Source organism: Rhinopithecus roxellana, chromosome 19, assembly GCF_007565055.1.
Source record: "Rhinopithecus roxellana isolate Shanxi Qingling chromosome 19, ASM756505v1, whole genome shotgun sequence".
Classification (NCBI taxonomy): domain Eukaryota; kingdom Metazoa; phylum Chordata; class Mammalia; order Primates; family Cercopithecidae; genus Rhinopithecus; species Rhinopithecus roxellana.
In genome coordinates this window covers 33,802,220-33,809,063 of record NC_044567.1, presented here as the reverse complement: position 1 = coordinate 33,809,063, position 6,844 = coordinate 33,802,220, and the positions used below count along the sequence as shown (strand labels likewise).

General features: G+C 46.5%; 1 non-coding gene across 1 annotated transcript; it reads left to right on the top strand.

Moving 5' to 3' along the window:
- The first annotated feature begins 4,057 nt into the window (after positions 1-4,057).
- On the top strand, positions 4,058-4,213 carry LOC115895018. The gene has a single exon (XR_004055226.1). It is a non-coding gene; the product is annotated as a U1 spliceosomal RNA (small nuclear RNA).
- Positions 4,214-6,844: the final 2,631 nt, after the last annotated feature.

Below are 6,844 nucleotides of genomic sequence, written 5' to 3'. Positions count from 1 at the left end.
GTGCTTCCGATCCAGCACACGTTCCTGAGAGCTGAGAACAGAGGGATATAATCCCACGCCAGACCAAGGGAGAGTGGTTCCTGGGATGGGCACCTGTCTCATGGGACCTCCCTGTGTGCCTCAGTTTCCTCATCTGTAAAATGGGAAAATTACAGGAGCCCCCCTGACCGAGTTGTTGTGAAGATTAAATGAGATGCTACATGCAAAACTTGGAGCACAGCCTGGTCCACTGTATTAACCATTATAATTATCACCATCATTCTTATTTTTAGGTGCGCACAAAAAAGGGCCTGAGGACAGCGGTTCTGCACGGTAGCAAGTAATGGCTACAAAGTTGCTCAGCTGGTCACTGCCCTCCCCTTGTAAAAATCCCTCCATGGCTCCCCAGTGCCCTCAGGCAAAGTCCTTCAAGATCTGGTCCCTGCTGATCTTGGCAATCTCATTTTGCACCACACCTCCCTACCCAGCCGGCTGCAGCAACCAGCTTCTCTGACCGGGTGGTGATTGGTCAGCATAGGGCTAGCTCTGAAAAAGACTTGCTTTAAATCTGTTAACGCGGCAGGATGAGTTTCCACAGCATCGGGTCACTATCCACCCTAGGCGGTATCCTCTGGTTTAAAGGCAAAATGCAAATGATACATTTTGAAATAATCAGCAACCAAGATTGCTTATCTGGGGCAAGGAGCTCTTATTTCCCCAGCAAATGCTGCCCTATGGGGTCTGCCGTATTTCCCGACTGCCGCTTGTGTGTGTTGCAGACGTCTTATCTCATTTGACATTATTATTTTCTAGAGGATAAGATAGCAGTGTTTGCTCAGAATTATCAGCCAATGATTGCAGTTACCTGTACTTTATATTCACCGCCAAAACAGAAAAACCTTCTAAGACTTGTGAAATCAACCTGAATTGGGGGGTAGGAGCGGATATAAAAGAAAGAAGACTATCGTAAGAGCTAAGGAGTAAAATATTATCCTGATTAAGTATGGGGGAGGAGTCAATGCACTGAGGTTAAAAATGCATCGTTTTTCTTTTCTTTTTTTTTTCTTTTTGCAAATTGTGTTCTTGTGTGTTTCGTGATGACTGATATGATATATCCTTGGCTTTCAGAGCAAGAAAAGTCATCAGGGTTTCATTTGTTATGTTTATGCCAAGAGAAATCAATCTCCACAGACACAGAGAAGGCTGCTCATACTCGCCATGCTGTCTGGGGAATCGGCCGGTCACACCCTTGGCGGACGGCAGAACAGATACTGGGTAAGATACGCTTTGGGCTTATTGATTACAAAGCTTCTTCATTACTTCTGTGGAGCTGCAGATCAATAGGCTCACAGAAACATAATAGATTTTTTAAGAAAATCAATTAAACAGAATATTTTTTACAGAATTGAGTTTGCACAGCCGTGTCGTTGGTGTGCAGTTTCACATTTTTAATGCAGTTTCTAAGAGCCGCGTTATAATGAAGAGCTGGCAAAGCCTTGGTTAAAAGTTCACGCATAGCAATACGAATGGGTCAAATTAGAGGGAGGGAGACAGGACTGACTCTCTGGGGAAAGCAGAGACCATGGCGGCTGCAACCTTGCTGGGGAGCAGTGGTGTTGGCCACCTGGCCTGCCTATTGCCTACACATCATCATGTGGGCAAAACCTATCCGTGTGCCTCCTCTTGGTCTAAAAAACGGAACTGAAACTTCTTGGAATCTCAGATTGATGTCTGAATTTCCCCATTCTGAAAGCAGAAGGAGGCTCAGCAGGCATAAAGGTGAAATACAGCCAGGCTATGGCTGTCTAGATTTGCCCTGGCGTACACGCAGCTCTCTCCTCTAAGCTGTAGAGGAGTAGCTGGAGGCACGGGGACATGGGGTTCAGGCTTCAGAACAATGGTGGGGAGGAGCTGTGACCTGGACCCCAGGCCCACGGGCCACACACATGGAACTTTTCAGGTCACAGGTAGGTAAGCCATTTCCCACAGTGCCAGGTCTATGCAGAGTGACCCTTGCAGGCACGCTGCAGTGCCCCAAATCACAGTCCTGAGCCAGCAGGGGCTGACACCATCCCTGATTCACTGTACTTCCCTCCTGTTGCCACGTTCCTCCTGGTTTGGTATGATCCTGGAAGACAGGCATGAAGAAGAAAGAGAAGAAGGGGAAGGAGGAGGAGGAAGAAGGAGGGAGGAGGAGGAGGAGAACGAGGAGGAGGAGAGGAGAACGAAGAAGAATGGAAAAGAAGGAAGGAGGAGGAGGAGGGAGAGGAGGAGGAAGAGAGGAGAATGAAGAAGAAGGGAGAAGGAGGAAGAAGGAGAAGAAGAAGGAGGAGGAGGAGGAGAAGAAGGAGGAGGAGGAAGAGGAGGATTAGAAGAATTATTAGAAGAATGACTAGAAGAATTGGAAGAAGAAAGAAAAAATTCCCCTCCCATTTCTGGCAACTCTATGAAGAACCTATCACACGTATGCGGTGAGAAACCCAGCAGGAAAGCCAGAAAGTTCCAGCTCTGCCGAACACAGGACTTCAATGTTCCCAACGGTGCATGATAAATAACCAGGCTGTAACTCCACGAAGAAGCCTAGTGATGACATTTAGAAATTTCCCTTAGGCCGGGCGCGGTGGCTCACGCCTGTGATCCCAGCACTTTGGGAGGCCGAGGCGGGCGGATCACGAGGTCAAGAGATCGAGTCCATCCTGGCTAATACGGTGAAACCCTGTCTCTACTAAAAATACAAAAAATTAGCTGGGCTTGGTGGCAAGCACCTGTAGTACCAGCTACTAGGGAGGCTGAGGCAGGAGAATGATGTGAACCAGGGAGGCGGAGCTTGCAGTGAGCCGAGATCGCGCCACTGAACTCCAGCCTGGGCGACAGAGCGAGACTCTGTCTAAATAAATAAATAAATAAATAAATAAATAAATAAATAAATAATTCTCCCTTAGCTTCGTTCTCATGGTTTGCATTGTCAGAACCCCAGGATGGAATCTCAGCCTTAATTGATGTCCATTTCAGGGGTGTATGTTTTTGAATCGCACTTCCTTTTTTCTGCTTCTTGTCACCTTGGGCTGTTCTTTGGTAGGTCAGGGGTTCCTTGGGGGCCTCTCTTCCTTCCCGCTTCACCCCAGGGAAGGACAAAGGGTCCTGCCCTCTGAAAATCTAGATTATTTACATCTCTAAAGGAGCAGTGTCTGGACTTTGAGTTGCTTGTAACACTTCTCTGTAAATTCTCCCCATTTTGTTTTGTTTTGTTTTTACCCTGAATTAGTAAGAATCCGACTTGAATCCTGAAAGCCAGAGTGAAATATGAAGCCTTCCTTTCCGCAGGGCTAGAATAGAATCAGAAAGAATCTAAAGCAGCAGGCTGAGTTTCCCTGGAGACCAACACGTGCCTGAAGGTGGAGACGTCCATTCCCTTGTTCCTTTGCCTCCCTACAGGTAGCATCGTTGGGAAGGGATTCGAGGGTGTGGGGGCTGCAAGTGTTGTTTGGGGAAAGGGGAAATTAGAAGGAAGTGCAAATGGAAGTCTTTCTGATCCAATGATTTGGGGAAAATGACTTCTTCTGAGGCCATGTTTTCAGCCCAGTGGATTTCATGGCACCTAGTATGTATCTCGGCAAAACAGCACATGAACCATCCGAGGATCAGCTGTCAGCCTTTCACATTTAATCGTTCAGAACTCAACCTGGATCCACAATAGACACTAGAGTGCAAGGCTCTGAGAAAACTCTAGGGAAGAACAATAGCACTGCCATAGAAAACAACGCGGAAACAAGAAGCTCCCTCTATGTGCCCTGTTGGGACATTTTTGTTTGGAGAACCGTAACTCCAAACTCTTACCTCACAGAGAGGGACCCAATGGGACCTGTTTAGTAAATATTCACTGAGTTCTGCCACGTGTCGACAATCTTCCAGGGAGATAACTCCTAATTAATTAGAAAAAGTGCCTGCCCTCGAGGCGCATACATTCTATGAGTGAGACAATTAGACAAACAGACACAGATGTGACATGGACACAGCAGTGCAAGGATTCTGTCTGCATGTTCATTGCTGAGTCCCCAAGTTTAGAAGAGTACCCTGCATACTCACCTGGCAGGGGAGACGCTATGATCACAAAGGTGATTTTCCCAGGGTTAGGCTCATATTCCAGGTGTGCTGACCCCTGCAATGTCCCCAAATGCAGGAAATTCGACTGCATAATCGGTGGCTGGGGGGACTGTGTTTGCGATTTCCCATGTGGGTTTTTTTTTTTTTCTAATGTAAAAAAAAAAAAAAGAAGAGGCTGGGCACAGTGGCTCATGTCTGTAAGCCCAGCACTTTGGGAGGCCGAGGCAGGTGGATCACCTGAGGTCAGGAGTTCGAGACCAGACTGACCAACATAGTGAAACCCTGTCTCTACTAAAAATACAGATATGGCCAGGCACAGTGGCTCACGTGTGTAATCCCAGCACTTTGGGAGGCTGAGGCAAGTGGATTACCTGAGGTCAGGAGTTCGAGACCAGCCTGGCCAACATGGTGAAACCCCATCTCTACTAAAAATACAAAAAATAGCTGGGTGTGGTGGTAAACACCTGTAATCCCAGCTACTCGGGAGGCTGAGGTAGGAAAATCACTTGAACCTGGGAGGCAGAGGTTGCAGTGAACCGAGATCACACCACTGTACTCCAGCCTAGGGCCTAGGTAACAACAGCAAAACTCCATCTTAAGAAGAAGAAGAAAAAAAGAGTACCCTGCACATAGCAGGCCCTCAGTGAATCATGAATCAGACTGAGTCTGTATCACGGCTAATGTCAGGTGGTAACAAGTGACGTGCGTGCCAAGAAAAGTCTTCATAAGCACAAAACATAAAGGCCCTACAGGCGCTGAGTGTAAACAACCTTGACCCTGAAGAAGGACTGCATTTATAGCCCTCAAAATAGCTCCACACTCACCCTTTGCACACCTCACAATCAAGCCCACAGACCACACACACACACCCCCCGCACATACACAGGCACACATGTCACCTCATCTACAACATAACCTGTTGTCCACAGGCATTTTCTACAGTGCCACACCTCAGGCCTCATTTCACACTCAGTTTAAGTCATTTTTAACCCCCTCCCCATGCAACAAAAGGATTTTTGGTAATTGCGGTGGGCTGAATAATGAGCCCCCAAAAATCCAGGTCCTAATCCCTACAAACCTTTCAGTGTGACCTTATATAGAAAGAGGGACTTTGCAAATGTGATTAAATTAAGCATCTTGAGATGGGGAGATTATCCTGGTTTATCTGGGCAGGCCCTAAGAGTCATCAAATGGATCCTAGTCAGAGGGAGACAGAGGTAGACTTGAGAGCAGAGGAGACTGTGCAACCATGGAGGCAGAGATTGGAGTGAAGGGCTGTGAGAGTTTAGGAGGGGCCCCGAGCCAGGGAATGCAGGCTCAAAACCAGCACAGACTCCAAGTAAGTCCCTAGCGCAGCCTCTATGAGCTGGAAAAGACCAGGCAAGGAATGCCTGGCAAGAGCCTTCAGAGGGAGTGCAGGCCTGCTAACACCTTGATTTGGGTCTGATTAAACCCATTTAAGACTTCTGGCCTCCAGAACTGTAAGAGAAGACATTTATGCTGTGGCCGAGGTAGGAGGAATGCTTGAGACCAGGAGCTCAAGATAAGCCTGGGCAATATAGCAAGACCCCAACTCTACAAAAAAAATTTAAAATTAGCCAGGCACGGTGGTGCACACATGTAGTCCCAGCTACTTGGGAGGCTGAGGCTGGTGGATCACTTAAGCCCAAGAGTTCAAGTCTGCAGTGAGTCAAGATCTTACTCCTGCACTCCAGCCTGGGCTATAGAGCAAGACCTTGTCTTAAATACGTAAATACATTTCTGTTGTTTGAAGCCACCAAGTTTGTGGTACAATTTGTTACAGCAGCCATAGGATACTAATACAGTTTTAAAGTAATAGACATTCTTTTCTTGTTTATGATTTAAAACTGTTTTCACAGAAGAATGAATTTTCATGTTAAAAAATTACTCAAATTCAGTAAAATATTTCATGGATGAACTAAAATTTGTATTTACCAAACACAAATACTTCTCCTTGCAGTTCACACTGTTTCCCTGTTTGTTTGTTTCTTTGTGATGAGGTTTAACTCTTGTCATCCAGGCTGGAGTACAAGGGTGCAATCTCAGCTCACTGCAACCTCCACCTCCTGGGTTCAAGTGATTCTCCTGCCTCAGCCTCCTGAGTAGCTGGGGTTACAGGAGTGTGCCACCATGCCTGGCTAATGTTTGCATTTTTAGTAGAGACGGGGGTTTCACCATGTTGCCCAGGCTGCTTTCAAACTCCTGACCTCAGGTGATCTGCCTGCCTCAGCCTCCCAAAGTGCTGGGATTACAGGTGTGAGCCACCACACCTGGACTCTTTCACTGTTTTAAATTTGAATCACAGAGAAAGAGGACCTGTGGTCATACAGAATGACGGAGCTGAAAGAAGTCCAGCTCTGTTGCTTCATTGTTGCAATCCCTGTGCTGTCATTGTGCATTTCTAACCTGTTTAATGAAGAAGAATGCAATTCTGCAGGGGTTGGATACACAGACCACACCTGAGGCCCCTCAAATGATTCCACACCTTAGAAACGTGCTCTCTAAATGAACACCAGTGGCCATCCTTGTGCTGGGAGCTGACTGTGCAACTGGCATTTTCCAAATTAACTGTCACAAAGAATACGATGTGTATCAGAGTAAGTAATAAAAATGTGCTAATTTGAAGCTACATATATATTATTAGAACTCAACAGTAAGCAGAAATTGTTTAGAACAGAGACCAACCAAAAAAATTTTCAGGGACATTGTTTAGAACTGCGGATGCATGGTGTTAATAAAA